This window comes from Hyaena hyaena, unplaced genomic scaffold (genome assembly GCF_003009895.1).
Source record: "Hyaena hyaena isolate Hyena2069 unplaced genomic scaffold, ASM300989v1 scaffold_45, whole genome shotgun sequence".
NCBI lineage: Eukaryota > Metazoa > Chordata > Mammalia > Carnivora > Hyaenidae > Hyaena > Hyaena hyaena.
The window spans coordinates 1,147,187-1,168,032 of NW_024080677.1; the positions used below are offsets into that span (position 1 = coordinate 1,147,187).

A 20,846-nucleotide genomic window follows, 5' to 3' on the forward strand; every position below is an offset into this window, starting at 1 on the left:
CGAGGAGAAGCCAGAGCTGACAACCCTCCCCACCGCACCGCCACAGGAAGATGGTCCACAAGACAAAAATTAAGGAAAATATTCAGAAGCAAGTGGTATCATGTCTGTGGGGGGCTGAACAGTGATTCTGCACCCAGACAATCCTGCCTAGAGAGGAAAGTGAAACTCATCCCCGGACCAGACTCGTGGTCAAACATTCACGTCCAACGAAGAAGTCTTCAAATTTGCTTCAAAAAGATGAGGGTGAGGGGTGGCGCTTTTGGGTTTATTTGGAGGGAAGCCGTTGGCTTTTTTTGATTGGTTTATTTCACAACGCAATATATGCACACAGATGACCCAAAATACAAAGATTTTAGAGCTTTAAATACATGAAGTCTTTTGATAAGAGACTGTAACTAATGCTTCACACCAGTAAATTCAAGCCAAACTATTTTCTTGTGAACACTTCATAGAGGGCAAAGGAAAAGGAGGTCGTAGATTTTCTTTTTAAGCGTAATTTTGGGGTTGGGTGATGTTACTCACTTTCTGGGGCTGCCATAACAAAGGACCACAAACTGGTCACTTAAGACAACAGAAAGTTATTGTCTCATAGTTCTGGAGGCTGCAAATCTTAAATCTAAGAGCCAGCGGAGTCATGCTCTCTCTGAAACCCATAGGAGAGAATCCTTGCTTGCCTCTCCTAGCTTCCAGTGTTTGCTGGCATTCCTTACTGCTCCTTGGCTTTTACATGCATCCTTTCTGTCTTTGCCTCTGTTATCACATGGCCATCTTCTCCCTGCAAGTTTGTATGTCTCTCCTCTTCTTACAAGGCCACCAGTCACGTTGGACAAAGGGCCCACCCAACCCCATCCAGTATGGAGTTTGTTTTAGCTAATTACATTGGCAACGACCCTTCACAAACCTCTAATAACCCCTATTTCCAAATAAAGTCAAATTCAGAAGTAGTAGGGGTTAGGGCTTCAACATCTTTGTCAAGGGGACACAGGTGAACCCACAACAGGGGTTGGCGCCCGACAGCCGTCATCAGCTCTGCTCTTATAAGGAACGCACAGAGCTCACAGCATCCACATGGCTTCAGTCGGTCCTGGGAAGGCTCTTCACTACGAGAACATCTGTGACTCTTCTCCAAGAGGGGAACAGGCCATTCATCCATCAGTCCTTCCAGCAAATAGTTACTAAGCACCTCCTAAGTGTGCCATTGTGTTGGACATAAGACAAGATCCCCAGTTACCAGGGAAGAATATTAGAACTAAGACACAGTGTAGCTTTGTAATATTTTATTCAGCCACCTCCAGCCCACTCGAAGGCAGTGTGAGCAGTTTGAGGGCCCGGGTACCCTGTCCCAGGCAGCCTTCACGACAGACCCCACATGCTCATAATTATTTGCGGAATTGGCTTCCGAGGGGCCTCGGGAAAGAGATACAAGTAGTTAACACATAATGTATGACAGGGTGGAAAAGACAAAGTCCAAAAGTCAGGGAGGCAGAAGGAAGGGACCATATGATTTTAATGTTGGACAGGAGTTTTGAGAGCCTCTAAGTTGGTGTTTTCAAACTTAAACACAAAAACCAGTGGAACGCTTGCCTTGGACTAAATCGTGTGAAGATGTTGACCTGTAGGAACAAGCAAAAGCCAGGTTGCTCTGGTGAAGGATCAGAGGGCTTCCAAGAGCCCCTCCCACCCAGCGTCCCCTCAGGTCCACTCTTCCCTCCATGGGGAAGGCCCGGGCTGTTGGCGTGAGGATGGCAGGGCACGCCCGCATCCCAAGGCATTGGTTGAAAACCATTAGAGTGCTGATGGGGAAAATGAGGCCCAGCGAGGCAGCAATGACTACCATCTTTAGGGACACACAACATGAGTCTACAAGAGGCAGAACTGGAACCTTCTCTGACCCCTAGTAAAAAGCTTTAGGTACTACCTCATGTTCTTAGGGTAGAGTAGACAAAAAAATGAAGTTTTACACTCTGATCTTCTTTCTTATCCAGACAGACCCTCCTTTCCTGTGGCCTCCTCCCTGTCCCCACACTGCATTTTTTGCGAGGACGTGACCAGCGCCAGCCTCTGGGCATATGCTCTGACCCTCTTCCTCCGGAGGCAGGGGAAGGGGCTCAATCACTTTCTGGGTCTCTTCCAGCCCTGTGTACTGCTAGCTCTGTGTCCCTGACAAAGGCTTCTAAAGAACCCCCAACACGGTCCTTCTCTCCCTCCGTGGAGGAGAAAAATCAAGGTTCACAAGACACAAATGGGGAGAAATCTCTTCACAAGTTTGCTTTGAACTCAGCTTCTTCTGTTCCACATAATTGACAGAGACAGGGAATTAGAGAGCTGCGTGGACTTACCCAGCTTGGGACCACTTAGAAACCCACACCTGAGGAACAATACCCAGGGGCCAGGTTTCTTAGCACAACCAACTCAACCCTGGGGGAGCCTTCCCCTGAAGCAGGTTCTCCTCATGAGGTGTCCTGTCCACGGCTGATGTCAGCTTGGCCTCCGTCCACGGACGTGACTCCAAAGACTCACCCCAACCTTCGAGAACCTCCAGAGTCACCTGCCTGCCAGTCAAAGGAAGGGCAGTCATTTGGAGAACTCTGCAGAGGCGGTGCCTCTAGAACAGAGCGCTGGCAAGCCTCAATGTGCGAACTTGAAACCTCTAACTTCAAGTCTTGACTCTCTCACTTCCTACCAAGTGACTCGGGACCAATCTCTTGATTACTTTTGAATCTGTTTGACCTCTGGGAACTGGGGGCTTACTCCACATTTACTCAACAGACCCTAACTGAGCACCTACAGGTGCTAAGTGCGGTATAGAGCTGTGGTCAATATGCCCCCCGCCACTTCTTCCTGTGAGGAGGAACACCCCCATAGGAATCTGAACGTGGCTGCTCAACGGTGGTAATGTGTAAGCGTTGCTTCTACTTTAAGACTCCCGAGAAGTGGGAGGCATGTATTCCCTCTGTACATCTGCACGTCCTTTCCTCTTCCAGACTCATTCTCTCATTTTATGCCCCCAAAATGTGATTGGATTCCGTTCTTTCATGATTTTTCACCCCACCACCCACCCATTTTGAAGGCTGAGTTCAGCCTTGGGAAACCACGATCCGTGCACATCAGCATTCTTCAAATTTCCATAAAAAGTAGGGAATGTGCTTTCCCTTATTCACCCCATGTCTACAGCAGAGCCAGGCACATCGTAGATATTCGGTAAATACGCTGAATGGCCCTATGAATGGGAAATGTGGCCTCCAAAGACGAGACTTGGTAAAATTCGAGTTAAGAGGAGAAAACTTTTCCTAGTGTTTGTTTTACCCAATAGTCTCCCAAAGGGTCGGCATTCTCTCTAACACACTCCTGGAGTGACCCGAGGTGGGACCTTCCCACTCTTCCCTCTCATGGCATGAAAATCCTTCATGCGAGTGGACGGGGTGCATGGCCCCGCACCAACAGGGCCGACGCCGGTCTTCTGACCTCTTCCGGTAACACCAGCTACACAAAAGGGAGTGGGCGATGCGGGTGTCCCCCGCCACCCTCACGCCAACAGCCCGGGCTAAAGGGAATATGTTCATTCAGCCTCTCCCCCCCTTCCTTTTTTCTTTTAAGCTTCTCCTAGTGATAAAAGCTGAAGAAAATTGGAATTGGCAGCTCTGTGGTCTTCACTCAATAGGAAAAGTACTAGAGATCATGTGAACCACACTTTTGAAAACTGAAAAAAAAATCTAATCTTGCCTCAATAAAAATGACATCATGTCACTGTATCGGCAGGGGGGCTGGGGGGTGAGGGGAGGCTTGAGGGTTGTTGGCAGTGGCCCAGCTGAGTTCAGGGGTTCTGTTGGCTGTGCTGAATTCCCACGGGAAAGGTAGCTGAGAACACTGCCTCGCAGGTGAGCCTCTGAGGCGCAGGAGGAGTGGGGGCGATCAATAAAGACCCCGAAACCTCACTGTCATCACTCACATGGCTGTAATCTCAGCGCAGGGGCTGACTTCGCGGCTCCCCACCTGCCTTTCTTCCTAATGTAGCTTTGGGCCCTGCTCCTCCTTCTGGCCTGCTGAGTTTTCTGGAGAGACAAAAGCCAACCTGGGAAATCTCAATGACAACAAATCTCCCCGGGGGGTTGGCGGGGAAGGGGGGGGAACCCAGAGCCCCAGATGGTAGTGCCGAATGCCCCCAATTCCACAGGCATGTGGAGTCTTTACAAACTCCGCTTTGGGGGGTCTGAACCAAAGACAAGAATAAAAATGGCGGGTTAGCTGAGCCTCCTGCGTGGAAGCTGCTTCAACCCTGGAAGTGCATTGCTGGGGGCTGGGATTCACAGTGCCTCAGTTTACCTTCAATCACTCATGACTTTCGGCTCCCAGCCATTGACTGTTCATTAGCAATCCCCGGATTGGTATATAAGGGATGAGTGAGAGTGGCCGCCCCTGGGTGGCTCAGCCGGGTAAGCGTCTGTCTTCAGTTCAGTCATGATCCCTCAGTTTGTGAGTTCGAGTCCCACCTCAGGCTCTGTGCTGACAGCTCAGAGCCTGAAGCCTGCATCGGATTCTGTGTCTGCCCCTCCCCTGCTCGTGTTCTGTCTCTGTCTCTCTCAAAAATAAGTAAACATTATAAAAAAAAAAAAAAAAAAAGCTCAGAGCCTGAAGCCTGCATCGGATTCTGTGTCTGCCCCTCCCCTGCTCGTGTTCTGTCTCTGTCTCTCTCAAAAATAAGTAAACATTATAAAAAAAAAAAAAAGGAGTGCCCCTGGGACAGGGCTCAGGATGGGGGCCACAGGCGGAAGGGTGACGTTTCAGGCTCTACCGTTTTGTACTGTTAGAAATGTTTAACCGTATGCATGTTTTAAAGGTAAGTCAACCAATAGATAAAGAGAAACTCCTTAGCAGCCAATGAACCCCCAGTGATGTCCGCCTCTTCCTGCACCCCTCACCTGACTTCTCAAACTAATTTTTACAGCACCCCTCCGTGGGTACAGGGTGGCCCAATCTGAAGAAATGTGGAATTTCAATTTATGTGAGGGGTTAGGCAGAAGGAGAGGCAGAAACTTTTTTTTTTTTTAATTTTTTATTTGAGAGAGAGAGAGAATCTCAAGCAGGGTCCATGCTCATCATGGACCCTGGCATCATGACCTGAGCCAAAAATCAAGAGTCTGAGGCTCAACTGACTGAGCCACCCACGTGCCCCACGTGCCCCACGTGCCCCAGGCGCCCTAGTCGGTTAAGCGTCCAACTTCGGCTCAGGTCATGATCTCACGGTTCGTGGGTTCGAGCCCCGCGTCCAGCTCTGTGCTGATTGATGGCTCAGAGCCTGGAGCCTGTTTCAGATTCTGTGTCTCCCTCTCTCTCTGACCCTCCCCCACTAGTGCTCTGTCTCTGTCTCAAAATTAAATTAAAAAAAAAAGAAAGAAAGAAATACGAATATACGTGGAGTCTAATGAACGCAAAATGTACTTCCATGGTTAAAAGGAAACCTAATAGGTCCTTTCCTAACGTATGCCATATGCCAATGCCAACTAACCACTGATGAAGCTCTTGGTGCCAGTTCCCGTGTTTAAGGGCCCTCGAGGCTCAGGTGCACCTGTGGTGTCTGTCTGTCTCCAGGGGCTGCGCAGGGGGAGGGGGGGAGGTGGAGTGTCCCCAGCCTGGGGGGGGGGGGGCTCAGAGGGCAGGGCGGAGGGGGCAGAGCTGCGTCAGGGAAGATGGGAAGGAACTTGATTGGCAGAGGGCGCTGAGAGCTGGGAGACCGGAAGCAAATGGTGGTGGGCTGGCCCTGGGGCAGAGAGTGCGGTGCTGGGCAGACAGATGCAAGGAGGACCCGGATGACACAGGGCTCCTAAGAGAGGCTGCAGGGCCTAGGCTCCAAGTGCCAGACCTCACTTTACAAACTTGTGCTTGAAGCCCCACTTCAAGGTCTGGGGTGGGGGGCGGGGGGAGAGGCTATGCACCCTGGGGGGAGCCTGACGCTGTTGGCCACGAGGGAGCCTCTTCTCGGCAGTGGCAGTTCTACCTTCAAAATATATCCGAAAGACAACCACCTCCTGGATAAATGATATAGTTTCCTACCTGTGGTCTCCTTGCCTGAGTCCTTGCCTACCACAGGGCCGCCAAAGGGATCCTTTAGGAACATGCAGCATTTTCTGTGACGCCTCTGCTCAAAACCTTGTCTCCCTCGGAACAACAGCCAGGCCGCTGGAACGGCCTCAAGTCTGCAGCATCTGGACTGGCAGCCTCTGCTTCCTCTCCCCTCTCTGCCCTTTGCATTAAGCTCACTTGGCACCGGCCATGCGGGCCTCCTGACTTCCCTAGAGCCCATTGGCTAGGCGTGGTCCTGCCCCAGAGCCTTTGCATTTGCTGTTTCTCCTCTTTAGAAAGCTTCCCCTAGATATTCACACGCTGGCTCCCTCCCCTGCGTCAAGTCTCCCCTCTAAAGCCTTCCCTCAGAGGAAGACCTTGCAATTTCAATGTGCTGCTCCCAGTACTTCTCGTCTCCCCTCCCCCACTTGATTTCTCTCCATAGTACTTGTCACCTATCGATATACTTGTCACCTATTAATATACTATCTAACACACTCAATTGAGTTTGCTTGTCTCTCTCTCCATCTAAAATGTAGGCTCCAAAAGAGTATGGATTTTTGAAATGTATTTATTTATTCTGAGAGATAGAGAAGGTGCAGGGGGAGGGGCACAGAGAGAAGGAGAGAGAGAATCCCAAGCAGGCTCCATGAGGTCAGCACAGAATCCAACGCGGGGCTCGAACTCACAAACCATGATAACATGACCTGAGCTGAAATCAAGAGTTGGACTCTTCACTCAAGAGTACAGATTTCTTATTTCTGCTTTATTACAGTGTAACATAATGCAATTCCTCCTTAAAGAGCGGTCCAGTTAGTAAATGTAGAAAGAATGAGGGAAATCACACACCACTATTAGATTACTACCACAATCGTTGCCACAGGCAAGGCCCTTTAACAGAGTCTAAATTTGCTGGGCAGATGTGTTAGCAGAAATGGCATATTTGCAGAATCTTAAAGTATCACCCCCAAAACATGTGGGGAACAGGAAGGGGGAAACTGTCATTTCCTGTGGATAGGAATTACAATGGGCAGTCCCGGCAGAAAGCATCTTAACCCCATAACCATGGTTAACAGCAGCAGTGATGTAGAGCAAGGTCACGTAGCCCCCCCAGGAAGGGCACACCACCTCTGAGACATTCTCCCCCCAGAACACAGCCCCCCAACATGATCGTGAGATACCATCAGATGGAGCCCAGCAGGATATTCTACAAAACAGCTGATCAGTACTCTCTTTATTATTATTGTTATTTTTAATATAATGTATTGTCAAATTGCCTCACATACAATACCCAGTACTCATCCCAGCATCATGAAAACAAGGAAAGACTTTGGAACTGTCATAGAGTGAAAGAAAACTAAGGACACCAGACAACTCAATGCATGTGGAATCCTGGATGGGATCCTAGGAGAAAAAGAAAACACGAATACAAAAAAATAGTGAGATGAAGTCTGTAGTTTACAGCATTGTACCGAGATTATTTGCTTAGTTTTGATGATGGCTCCATAGTGATAGAAGATGCTGAACAGAGAGGAAGCTGGCTAAAGGGTATCAGAGAGAGCGGGAGACACAGAATCCAAAACAAGCTCCAGGCTCTGAGTTGTCAGCACAGAGCCCGACGCGGGGCTCAAACTGACAAACCATGAGATCATGATCTGAACCAAAGTCGGACGCTTAACCGACTGAGTCACCCAGGCGCCCCAGAAGCTGGCTAAAGGGTATCAGAAAGCTCTCTTACTATTGATGCAACTTTTCTGTAAGTCTAAAATTATCTTGGGGCGCCTGGGTGGCTCAGCGGTTAAGGGTCCCACTCTTGGCTTCTTCGGCTCAGGTCATGATCTCATGGTTCATGAGTTCGAGCCCCACGTCGGGCTCTGTGCTGACAGCTACAGAGCCTGCTTGGGATTGTCTCTCTTCCTCTCTCTCTGCGCCTCTGCTGCTCTCTCGCTCTCTCTCTCTCTCTCAAAATAAATAACTAAACATTTAAAAAAATCATTTCAAAATGAAAAAAACTTAAAGGGTCACCAGGGGCAAATTTAGCTGTCTTTTTTCACTGACTTGGAGGCAGAAAGAAGGGAGGATAAGCCTACCATTGCAAGTGGAGCCGCTGTTCAAGTGACAAACCAGGTGTCACCTCTGGACTCCTTAGACGCCCTAGTCCGGTCTGACCCCGAGGTCTGTCAAGTCTCTTGGTCTCTTGAACCTACCCTCTCCAGCCTCACTTTGGCCAAGGCAGGTCTCCGTCTTCCCCTCTGGGTTTCTGTGGAGCCACCCTCAGGGGTGGGCAGTGAGGGGGACATGGGACACCGAGTCCCTAACAACAGTAGAAAAACTCCCTTGTAAACTGCCATCGGAATGACCAGACAGGTGGCAAGGAGAAGAGTGCATACGACCTGCAAAACTAGGGGAGGGCCTGGCTCCGGCTGTAGAGCTTGTGAGTCTTGATCTCAGGGTCTTGCGTTCAAGGGCCACCTTGGGGGGTGGGGCCTACTTAGGAAGGAAGGAAGGAAGGAAGGAAGGAAGGAAGGAAGGAAGGAAGGAAGGAAGGAAGGAAAGAAAAGAAAGAGAAAGAAAGAAAGAAAGAAAGAAAGAAAGAAAGAAAGAAAGAAAGAAAGAAAGAAAGAAAGAAAGAAAGAAAGAAAGGAAGGAAAGGAAAGGAAGGAAGGAAAACATGGGAAAAAGTTGCCTCAACTGTATCAGCAAGTGAAAGGAAAAAAAAAATCTATAAAACTCAAAAGCCCCCTCATTCTACACCATCTTTCTTCTGTGAGAGAAAACAGGGCTCCACACAGGGTATCAAAGACTGAGATCCCTGTTACCTCCAGTTTTTGCTCAAAGAACTCAGCATATTTGGGTGTTTTTTTTTTTTAATCTCCCCCTTTCATTTATTGTCTCAGGGTAAACACTTGTGATTCATAAATGCCTTAGGAGTGAATCAGTATTCTCCTGTTCAAACCAGCAGAGGCCACATCAAACAATAGCCCACAAGGTATTATTAATCATTAAATAGGCACATAGGAGAATGCTCAGGCAAGGGACCCAATTTTCTTTTCTTTCTTGAATTTTTTTAAGGAAATAACAAAGAGCAGACCTTGACTTTGTGTTTTGTGGTTTTATTTGTTATGTTTTGTTTGTTACTTTCCGTAAAAGAACCTAGTCAAATTCAAGACCAAAGGGGCAAGTAGTTTGGGTGGGAAAAAGCTCCTTCCTTTGGGGTCTTCCTTCTGCCATTAAACAATGGCCTGGATTTCAGATCATGGCACCTGCTGTCCTGGCATTCACACGTCCAAGGGGAATGGACGTTCTCAGCCCTGCGTGGCAGGTGCGGAAGCCTCTGGTAGCATCGCCATGCTGGCACACAACCCGGTGCAGCCTGGAAGGCGGGGAAGCTCAAGGCACAGCCGCTCTATCCAAGAAGAAACAAGTCCTGTCAAACATACTTCAAGTGACCATCCCACCCCAGTGGGGCTTCCCTCCATCTTTCTCTTCTCCTGTCTACACTAGGCTCTCTAGGCTCAACAATGGCCTCACTGGTAGATCGAAGGCACAGAAGTCCTAAAATATTAGTGAGTTAAAAATAATATTTCTTCTGGGGCGCCTGGGTGACTCAGCCAGTTGCACGTCCGACTCTTGATTTGGGGCTGGGGTCATGATCTCATGGTTCACGGGATCGAGCCCTGCATCTGGCTCTGTGCTGGTGGTGTGGGTGTGCTTGGGATTCTCTCTCCCTCTGTCTCTGCCCTTCCTCTGCTCACACGTGCTTTCTCCCTCACAAAATAAATAAATAAACTTAAAAATATATTTTTTTAATGGAAAACATTTTTAAAAGGGGCGCCTGGGTGGCTCAGTCGGCCGAGCGTCCGACTTCAGCCCAGGTCACGATCGCGCAGTCCTGAGATCAAGCCCCGTGTCGGGCTCGCTGCTGTCGGCGCAAAGCCCGCTTCTGATCCTCTGGCGCTCTCTCAAACACAAACAGATAGAATAAACAAACTTAATAAAATAAATAAAACTTTTTAAACAAAAAAAAAGTTTTAATAAAATTTCTTCTTAGGACGGCCCTCTGATAAAAGGACAGCTGAATACACAGATAAACAATGGACCACAGAACGTGGATGGCCAGGAGTCCCAGGTCACAGCAGGCATCCTGACACGACTGTTAACAGCGCGACCTTTCGCTCTCAAAAGTGACCCAGTCGGGACCGTAAACTCTAAGGTCATCTATAAGAACCCGCGGGCGCAGGCCTCAGACATGCATCTCGCCACCAGTCGTGTCTCACGTAAGTGTGACTGGATCCGGGGAGGGCCTGCCCACGTTTGCTCCTGGGGACCCAGCGTCGCTCTCCAGCCCTTCCCATTCCTGCCCTGCGGGCAGGGGCGGGGGCGGGCAGGGCCCGGGCTGGAGGGTGGCGAGCCCACACATCCTGTGTGCCAGGCCCGCACTGATGCCCTTGTCTGCGCCCAGAACTCCCCTTTCTGTGGGGCTGAGGCTTGTGTCAGTCATGCAGAGCAGGCCCACCCGACAGCCCACAGAGCCGCAACCACAGTACGCGGGTGGAAGGGACCCACTTTCCTGGCAGAGGAGGAGGAGCCAGATAGGTTTGTTTAGGTTTCTCCTGGTTCCACGGCCTGCGGGACTGACTGAATGAAGCCTTTGATTTTGTCAAATACTCGCAGACCAATTAACCACAGTGGCCGTCCATCCGTTTCTTGGAAAACATTAACACCTTGTGAATTTTTTCAGATCAATGAGGCTACCCATCTTACACGGCAGAGATACACTGAGAGCAGTGCTAGAAGAGCCGAAAACTTACAGCATATTTGTAATACACCAGGCACCGTTCTAGGCATGTTATAGATCTTAGCCCTCACAGCAATCCTGTGAGCACTGTCTCCCCATTTAACAGGTAAGTAAACTGAGGTACAGAAGAGTTATGTCACATAGCTGGCGAACAGGCTCAAGCATGAACCCAGGCAGTCTGGCCCCAGAGTCTATGCTTTTTAGCCAGCACTGCTATAGTTTTCCCTGAACATACAGAGAGATGTGTGTTCCACATTCCTAACAGAAATGATCACCAGGTCAGTCGACTCTCAGCTGTAAAACACTTGAAGTTCACAGAGGAAGCTGCTATTTAAATATGAGGCCATTTCGCCTCAGCTTTATAGCCCCCTTATCAATACCATCGGCGTCGTAAAACAACAGGTGTGTTGAGGTGCTCTATAAAAACGGGTGTTTTTTGCACTGTATTTATTTATACTTATTTAACCCAGAGTGTCTGAGCAGGATGACTATATCTTTCTTGGTTACACAGAATCTTCCACGAGGGGCTGGCGTGAACAGAGCGTGAGGGCCGGAGAAGAGGTCAGCAGTGGTCCCTCCTCAGGACCGTTTGTGGCCTTCTGCACCCATGTGGGTGGCTCCCCACTAGACGGTCCTTCCCAGGGGTCTTCCTCTCATTTTCTTTCCCAGTTTTCCGGTAGGAACACTGATGTCCCTTCCAGCCTTTTCCCCCTTTCTATCTGCTGCCCAGCAGTGGCACCCGGCTGCCTGCATCTTACTGATTAACTCTACATCGATTTGGCAGATTGTGATTACAGTGGAATGGTTTGGGAGCTCAGTATCTTGCTCCTTCCCACGCACCTTACCCTGGGAATTGCTTTGTACTTTCATATTGCCATGTGCTGGTGTGCCTTTAATAACCATCAATAAAGATAGGCCTGGGAAAACACGGACAGCCACAGACTCCTCGAAATTCACCTGACTGCAACAGAGTAGAGCTGTCTGCAGGGGACAGCCCAGCTGTCCAGAGGTGGCCACCAGGAGTGGTTAAAATAAACCAACCCCTTTCATCCAGTGACCAAGGAAATTTTGGAAAAATATGCTGACCCTCTGAGAATTCCCCTGAAAAACCTATTTCCCCAAGTCAAAGTTCATTCACGCATCTATCCTCCAAATATTTGAGGGTGCCAGACGCCATAAAGAGGTCATAGTTTTTGGGTGTTTTTGTTTTTGGTTTTTGGTTTTTATCAGAGAAGCAATAGACACGAAGAATGTGGGCAGCAAAGGGGAAAGTTTTATAATGGAAACCTGGGATATTCCCACTCTGCACAGATGACCGGCATTTGAGTAACAGCAGAGATGGAAGTTAACTGTCAAAATAGGTGTGTAGTTGTGCCTGACACGTAGGAGGTACTCAAAAATAGTCACAGAGCTGAATTAAGTTAAACAGGCAGTTGCGAACAGGATAGTTAGAGTCCCTGCCCGAACTACATTGCTGCCATCACCCACGTCCAGTCGATTCAAAGAAAACAAGCTGGGACTCTGTCCTTCCGTGCAGCCAACAAGTAGTTCTAGACACCAAGTCTAGGTCCTTTCCAAGCACCAGGACTTTGAGGACAGGTGAAGGGTGGGTGCGGAGTTGACTCGCCACTGAGGACAAGATGGTCAAGCACTTGAACATGAGCGTTGGGTCCCTGCGTGGCTATGGAAGCCTAGCGAGACCGAGGGCACAGCTGGATGCGGGTCTCATACACGTACGGCTTGACAACCTCCTCCAGAAGCTGGCGACGCTCTGGGACTTTATCAAGAGCCCTTCGTCACTCAGGCAAGCCTGCCACACACCAGCGGGTCACAGCAGAGCCTCCTGTCAGGCTTCAGTCAAGGCTGGCCCGTGGAAGTCCAGCCCTGCAAAAGGAGAGGTTCCTTCTCCCCACCTCACAAACGCCTCACACGGAGTGGGGCCGAGGGGACCCCCAAATGCACCGCGGTATGTGGGTGGTCAGGGAGATGGAGTCGAACACTTGCTCCGTGGTCCTTTCCCTGGCGCCGGAAGGATTCCAGGGGCTCACCTCCCCCTGTGTTCTGAGCTACCCAGCCACCTCCTCGCTGGGACCGCCACCCTCAGGCTAAGCACAGGGCGGGTGTGGTCTCCCCACGGCCCTCGTTCCCTGCCATCACCCCCAAACAATCCCGCTGCCTTTTCCAGGGAGTTTATGTTCCTAATACAGCAGTACAAACAGCACAGAACAAACTAGCTCCTGAGGAAAAGTGACGTGGGCCCCAGGGGTCTACAGGGCCCTCACTCACAGGCCCTGTTTCCCTCTCAGAAGGCTCTGGATGCTGAACTAAAAAGGAGCTCCAGCCTCCGCCCCGGGGGAGACTATGGTCATCGCCTTTTCTGTAACCTTTCCAGAACACGCTCCGTCGCCTTCCGCCTCTGTTCTTCTCCGCGCTCCCCACCACAAGAAAGGACACTTCCTCCTAGTTTCCCCCCACATGCGTTCCCAAAGATGTGTCCTTCGGATTACTGATATTCTATACCAAGTTGACGGACCTCTCTTCTTCCATCTTCTGGAGATTGTATTTTTGCCTGTGGCTGAGAAAGAAAAGTTGGTTCTCCGCCCGCTGCTAAGCTCCCTGGCCCAGCGTGTCTCTCTAGAGGTACTATTTTCTAGAAAGCTTGCCTGTCCTATATCCCATGCCCCTTACAGCCCATGGCCTAGCCAAGGGTCTCCGGCACCAACCGCTTGAACGTTCTCTCCCTCCCCGGGCCTCCCATGAAAACCATGCTAGTCTAGATCAGACAACCATAGATGAGGGCAAAATGCCGTAATGGACTAGAAAGTACCGTCAACTGTCCAGCAACTGTGAGGCGGGGGACAGTCACCTCCAACTCTGTGGACGATACCAGAAGGCCCCAACCATACTGGAAACCACCAGTCAAGCTCCAGCCGCAGTGACTGCCTAAACCATTTTCTCTTGTTTCCTGAACCTGATGTCTAAAAGGAAAATACACATGGCACGCGCAAATGCCATCTACCAACCGCTTGGAAAACCCATTCTTTTTCTCACCTTTCCCTCTGCTCAGTGTGACGTCAGCCACCCCACTCAACGTCTTCGTGCTCCCACATCACCGAGATATGCCTAGCGCCACGTCTCCTCCGGTCTTGATAGGAGCCTAGCGTTGATGAAGCACAGAGTCAGGGGTTAGATGTATCCTCCCTGCCCCCACATCTTCCTTTTAGAGCACAAATAAGGGCAACAGGTTGGCAGTTAGAAAAAAGGAGCAATGGCGTGCGACTTGGCTTGGCTGGCTGACTGAGAGCCAGCGTGGCCCCTGCCCGTGGCTTCCTATCATCCCGGAACTCAGAAATCAAGATCCTTCCTTCTCCAGAGGTTATAGGGTGATAGGCAAATCCGAGGGAGAGTCACAGTGCAGCAAGCTTGGAATTTAGCCACGCTCTGGGCTGGGCGTAGCCTGTCACACTACCCAAATCGCTCACTGTCAGGTAGTCCAGATGCTCAACTGGAAAATCCATCTTCGGTGGTGATGCTAGCCATTGGCTCTGCATGATACTTCCACAGGTTCTTATGGAGATATAGTGAGGCAGGTTTCTGGACTGGTGGGTAGAAAATCTGAGCCTCATTCTGGCTTTGCTATTTCCCCTTGGGGAGGCGTTGAACCTTGGGCAAGTCAACTACTTCTTCTTCGGCCCAATTATACCACCTCTCAGGTCCCTTCCCTTGCCTCCCCCAATCCTTTTCCTACAAGCAGCGAGAGGTGATGTGGGGATAATAATAATAATGAAGATTTTAATTAAAAATAGGTTGCATACATTCATTCTATATCACTCTCAGGCCCTGGGTTTTGCCTACATGGTTCTCCGGGCTAGGTGCGTTTGTTATTGTTGCTGCTGGTGTTTATATTTTGGGCAACTGGATCTGACGTCACAATTTGAGCCAGCTATCAGCAAGCCAACCAAATGCATGTCCTGGGTTTCAAGGGGCTAGGCTTCATCCGACCTTCCTGAACCTTCCAGAAACCCCCTCAGGCACCAGCCCCAGTGCAGTTCTGAGACTTTCACACACAGGGGTGCAGGTTAGTGTCTGTGTGGCCCCTGGGGAACGCACTCCTTCGTCTCTGGGCTTGCGGGTTTGCCTCACCACAGCCCTGCTCAGAGAGCAAAGGCTGGAGAAAAGAGCCTTCCCACCTCACTGCTGCCACCGTGGCTGCCGTGCCTGGGCCAAATGTGGGAGTGAAGTCATTCCGGAGCGCCCTGCCCCCACCCCATTGGAAAAGGCTTTCTTGTCTACCATCCCCTTTCAGGGCCCATTGGGAAAGTGCACCCACACTTTGAGTAACTGGCTCACTCAAGTTTTCCAAGGGGGGGTGAAGGGGGGGGAGCGGCAGAAATTAGCCAGCGGTGAAAGCTTCCGCCTCCACCTCCTTCGCAGTTCGAGGGCCAAGCCTGACTACAAAGCAGCCCAGCAGTTTTGTTCAGAAGTAGCAACTTATTTTTGTCAAAGATGGAATGCAAACTTGCGGTTGTTTCTAATGCCTCTTCATGGCAACCAGGAGTCTTGTCCCAAGCATGCCCGAATCCTCTTCTCTTAACAAACACTTGGCTTTCTTGCCTATCCCTTTCTCCGTCCAAAAATTGGGTGCACCAGTGCCTCAGAATTAAAAAAAAAAAAAAAGGTTCTGGAAATTCAAAGTACGTTTTATTAATGTGTCTACTGTATTTCTTGTTTCAAATTTTTCTCCATGTTTTTTTTTAAATGTTTTTATTTATTTCTAGGAGAGAGAGAGAGAGAGACAGTGTGAGCAGGGGAGGGTCAGAGAGAGAGGGAGTCACAGACTGAAACAGGCTCCAGGCTCTGAGCTGGCAGTCAGCACAGAGCCCGACGCGGGGCCCGAACCCACGAACCGCGAGATCATGACCTGAGCGAAAGTCGGACGCTCAACCGACTAAGCCACCCAGGCGCCCCATCTCCATGTTATTTTTGAGAGAGAGACAGAGCGTGAGTGGGGGCGGGGCAGAGAGAGAGGGAGACACAGAATCTGAAGCAGGCTCCAGGCTCTGAGCTGTCAGGACAGGGCCTGATGTGGGGCTCGAACCCACGAACTGCAAGATCATAACTTGAGCTGAAGTCAGACGCTTAACCCACTGAGCAACCCAGGCATCCCTAATCGTTTTAAATCCAGGCTTTCGGGGTTGGTGATCCCAACTCCATAAACCCCACCCTAAAAGTCCCATGGACACAGGGCTCTGAGCTGGCTTCGGGCTCCCACTCTGGCCATACATTGCTGTAGAACCTTAAGCCAGTCCCGTGCCCTCTCTGGGCTTAAAGTACACAACCTGTACGTGGACATTGCCTCGATCAGTTTCCTCCGCCTTGCTGGGTCACAAGAAGCTTTGGAATTTTGCTGAAAGCTATGGATCCTCCCCTCGGGCAAAAAAATGATGCATTCATTCCCTGATTCATTCATTCAAAAAAGTATACATAAAGCTACTGCCACACGTGCCTGTAGGCTTCATTCGGAATTCCATTCCAGGCACTGTTTTAGGCTCGGGGTAGGGGGTCCATCGGTGAACCCTAAGGTAAGAAATCCTGGTTGTGAATTTTGCTGTGATGAGCATACACGGTCTCGTCCCTAGAAGGATCACATAACGATTCTAGATAAGGATCGTGACGCTACCCGTCAGGCAGATGCCAGGACACGCAAGCAGCGAGGCAGTCGGCCGGCAGGTGGTGCCCGGCTTCTGGCCCCTTCCCCCCGGGGCACGCGCGCCGGCAACCACGCAGCCCACCGCACAAGCGGCCCAGAATGTGTCGTTTCTGGGCACGCTGGCCCCGCGGCTCCAGAGAGACAACAAACCTCTCTTCTATCCTGGGCTTTCTTTTTCTCACGGTCTCTGAAAAGGCGGCGATCAGGTGATATGTGTGGGACTGCTCCCCGTGCAGGTGCAGAGCAGGTACGGAGGGGAGGAGAAATCCGCCCCGTGTGTACTCACTCAAGGCTCTTTCAATAGCCCATGGCTCTTGGCAGGGCAGCTCCCTCGGTCGGCTCTGGCAGGCTGCAGGGAATCCGAGTGTGAGAAAGTCAGTCAAGCGGAGGAAAACGAGGGGGGGAAGGGGAAAAAAAAAGCTTCAAGTCCTCAGGCAAAATACCTTTTTTCTTCTCTCACTCTCGGTCTTTTCTGTAGCTTTTAAACCAAACCCACAAACCACGCTGATACCTAGGGACAAAGGGGAGTCTCCCTAGAGGCACAGTTATTTGTTTTATGGTTTAGAGCAAACAGGTGATGTAGGAAGCCAGAAAACTCACCCTTCGTGGGCCAGAAGGGGGGGACGGGCCCCTGGTTGTGTTCATCCAGCATGATACAGTGGGGAAGAGTCCTTGTGTTTCGCTGCTCCCACAGTGGGATCAAAGCAGTGACCTCTGTTGATGAACAGGGTTCAATTTTCCCTTTGCTTTTGGGGGGGGCGGTGGGAGGAGGCCAGAAATATAAAGGCTATTCTATCTAAGAAGGAGGCTTCCAATTCCAAAAGTCTTCTCTTAAGTGTAGGAGCTTAGTTCCCCATTGGAGAAGGGCTGGAGAGAGGGTCAACTTGACCCTATCTTCCCTGACCCAAATAAAGATACTGAAACATTATATAAGTCTATTTGCAAAGAAACTGTCTTCTTGAATGGTTAGGGTGGAGGGCCAGACATTTCATGGGGTGGGGTTTTGTTTTTGTATTGTTTTCTATTTGGCCCAGAGACAAATTCATGGCAAATTTCTGGTTGCTTGACTGACCTCTCTGTCCCTCAAAAACTCTGTGTGTGTGTGTGTGTGTGTGTGTGTGTGTGTGTGGTGTGTAAGTTATTTGCTCATCCTTCCAGCCTAAGGCCTCCTAAAGTGGGAATAAAAGAATTGCCGATTAACTATTTGAACCACGAGCATGAGGCTGCTTCAGGCACTGCAGTGAGACCCTAACTTGACTATATTCAACATTCTCCATGCACCTTCAGGGTTCCAAATCCTGAGGAGATGACAGAGTCGGGGACAGAAAAGACTGTTAGGCTACAAGGGCCAGGGGGTGGCATACCAGCTAGATAATGAGTGCCCAACAGCAGACAGCAGTCAATGTCATAGCTGCATTTGGTGGGGGAAGTCACTGGCTCTCCTAGAATGGGGGGGGGGGGCCTGGAAAGGGTTAACATGCTTCCCTGGGAAGGGTTTAGTGCCTTGGAAGAATCTGGGTCAGAGTAGTTATGCAGTTTTTAAAAGTCAGATGCTGAGGAGAGCATTTTAAGAAGCTTGCGAAGCCTGCACGGCAGAAAGGAGGGTAGCTTCACAGGCACATCACCTTTCACCAAGAGCGTTTCAAATACCCAGGAAAACGCCATTTTTTTTTTTTTTTTTTTTTTTAGGCAACAGACAATTTTCTGTCATCACCACCACCTTTCCATCTGTTTAAAATAAGAAAGAAAAGTCCGAGCCCATTGGCCCAGGGTGCAGGTCAACAAAGGAGACATTGTTCACTCTTTCTTCAGAACATGATCAGGCAAAGCCCACTCTGCAGCGTGTTAAGAAAACACACACACACACACACTCACACAAAATCCCAGCGAGTAGCCTGAGGGGCAAGAGTGAGTAAACCAAGCCTGCAATGAGGTAAAGGTTCGGCGGCAGACTTGAGGGTTGTCCTGGAAGACGGAAATGAGGCTTGGAAGATAGATTCGCTCGGAGCCACAATGACTCTTTAGTTAGACTCCAGGTCCTGGGGGGGCGTTGCGTGAAAGGGCAGGCAAGTCACTGCTGACGTTGGGTCACTGGGCAGCGTACAGCCAACGCCCAAGTGAGCTGGTTCTAGGCAGGTGCTTCTGGGTGTCAGTCTGTCTACACCTGTCACTTAGGAACCTCCTTTACCAGCCTGAACCTCCTAACTGGGCTCTCTGCCTCTAAACCCTGCAATCCACTCTCCACACTTCTGCCAGAGCCATCGTTCTCAAGGAGAATCTTGATGTCCCTTCTCTATTCAAGAGCCTTTCATGGCTCTCCATTGTCCAAAGAAAAGGCTAAAGTCCTTTAGCAAGACATTTAAGGGTCTTGTGACTTGGCCTCAAGCCTTCTCCTTCAGTCCCTTCTTATAATCCTGCCTGTCAGACACCCTGGACTCCAGGTTCCAGAGTGTAGACCTCTAACGCCTCCCCCACATTTCCAGGGCCACAGTCCTCCCTATTTTCCAAGAAACAAAGCACAGGCCATATCCTCCAGGAAGCTTTCCAAGATACCCCAACTTATTAGTAACTTAGTTATCCTAAACCTCCACAGCATTTTACTTCGATCTAGACACACAGATATCTCTCTGGAACCTACCAGAAAAAGAGACTGGGAAACAGATGTCAGCTGCACTTAATGAGTATAGTATCTCTAGGCTCCAGGCTTCCTGCGGGCAATAAATAAACACCGCGTTCATCCCTGTACCCCCCCCCCCCGTCGACCATGGATAGTGTCGCCCATAAAGGTGCGGTTTAGTGTTTCCTTCAGGCCGTCACCTAAGCCCGAAAGAGAAAGGAATCTAGTCATTAATCAGAAAATCAGGGTCCGTCTGATTACAGTCACCTCCAGGTGACTGTAAAGTCCTCGCAGCGCGCCACTGGGGCTCTCCTCCTGGCAATCCCGGGGTTTAACACGGGGTCTGGCACCGAGCGTGCGCTACAGAGTGAAAGAACAGAGGGGGCTTGCCCAAGGTCACCCCGAGTCCGGGAACCGCTGATTCTCACCCGGACGGGATCTGGGGGCACCGTTTACAACATGATCTCGGCGGGGAGCTCGGAGGAAGGAGGGAATGAAGTGTCTGAGAAATGCGTGCCAGGCCTCTGGCGGCCTCCGAGCCCGGAGAAGGGCGGGGAGGGCGCGACATCAAACAGACGCTGGGCTCCCGGGCTGCGACGAGCTCCCGGGCGGCGGGAAGGGTGAGGGCGTGGGGGCGCGGGGGCCCGCGACCCGCGCTGGCGGCCGGGCGGCCGGGCGGGCGGGAGGCGGCGGCCGGGGCAGCGCGCGTCGCCCGCCCCGCGCGGCAAATCCCCCAGGGAGGCCGCCGCCAGAGCCCTGGCGCTCCCGGCCCGGCGCCCGCCACGTGGCACCCGGCGGCGGCGGCGGCGGCTCCTCCCGGCGCGCGGCCCGGCCAGCCGGCAGCACGCAGCCGCCCGCGCCGCCCGCCTCCTCCCGGCCGCCCGCCGGCGGCCTCCCGGGCGCAGCGAGGGGGAGCTGCCCGGCCGCCCTGGACCCAGGGAAGGGGCGGGCGGCGCGAAGCCGCTTTAACCGCAGCCGCCGAGCGGAGGCAGGAGGCTGACCCGGCCGCTTCCTAAGTGCGGTCAGGCATCTCGTGACCGCGGCGGGCGCCGGGGGCCCCGCGGGGGAAGGGAGGGCGGGCCGGGGCGAGGAGCACACAAGAATGCCCCCACTCCTCCCCCGGGCTGTTGCTAGCGAGGCCTTCGGCGGAGTTAAAACCCCAAGCCCGAAAATCAGGGGTGGAGTGGGGGGTTGGAGTAATTCCCCAGGATCCACCCCGGGGCGTGCGCTCCCCGCCCGGAAGGGCTGACCTTGGCCGGGGAAAGGCGGGGGGCGGGTGGTAAGCGCCGGGGCTCGGCTCCCAGCCCGCCGCCCCCTCGGATTCCTGGCGCGGCGGGGGCCGGAGGAGGGGGCCCCGGACACACACACACACACACACGCACACACACACCCCCCACACGCAGCGCGCGCCAATGAGCCCCGGCCAGGCGCAGGGGGCGGGGTTTTCCCAGGCTCGAGCACAGCAGCTGCTATTTACCTTCTTGGCTTCTCCCGGGGACCGAGAACCAGCCCCCGCGCTCCGCCGCCCGCCGCCGCCCCCCGCCTCCCTGCCCCCGGGGCGCGCGCACACACACTCACACACGCACGCACACACACATCCTCCCGGCCCGGCCGCAGCCGCGGCGGCAATAAAACATCCTGGCACGTGCTCCGGCTCCAGG

General features: G+C 51.7%; 1 long non-coding RNA gene across 4 annotated transcripts; it reads right to left on the reverse strand.

The window, feature by feature from the left end:
• Nucleotides 1-9,157: 9,157 nt before the first annotated feature.
• On the reverse strand, nucleotides 9,158-20,729 carry LOC120230663. 4 transcript variants are annotated; one of them, XR_005528107.1, is made up of 5 exons: nucleotides 20,663-20,729; nucleotides 17,169-17,282; nucleotides 16,855-16,917; nucleotides 13,910-14,015; nucleotides 9,158-9,466 (listed from the first exon to the last, which is right to left on the reverse strand). It is a non-coding gene; the product is annotated as an uncharacterized LOC120230663 (long non-coding RNA). The 4 variants fall into 4 exon arrangements; XR_005528108.1 differs by lacking the exon at nucleotides 16,855-16,917 and adding an exon at nucleotides 19,207-19,276 and having other exon boundaries at nucleotides 20,663-20,692; XR_005528106.1 differs by lacking the exon at nucleotides 16,855-16,917.
• Between the last annotated feature and the right edge of the window lie 117 nt (nucleotides 20,730-20,846).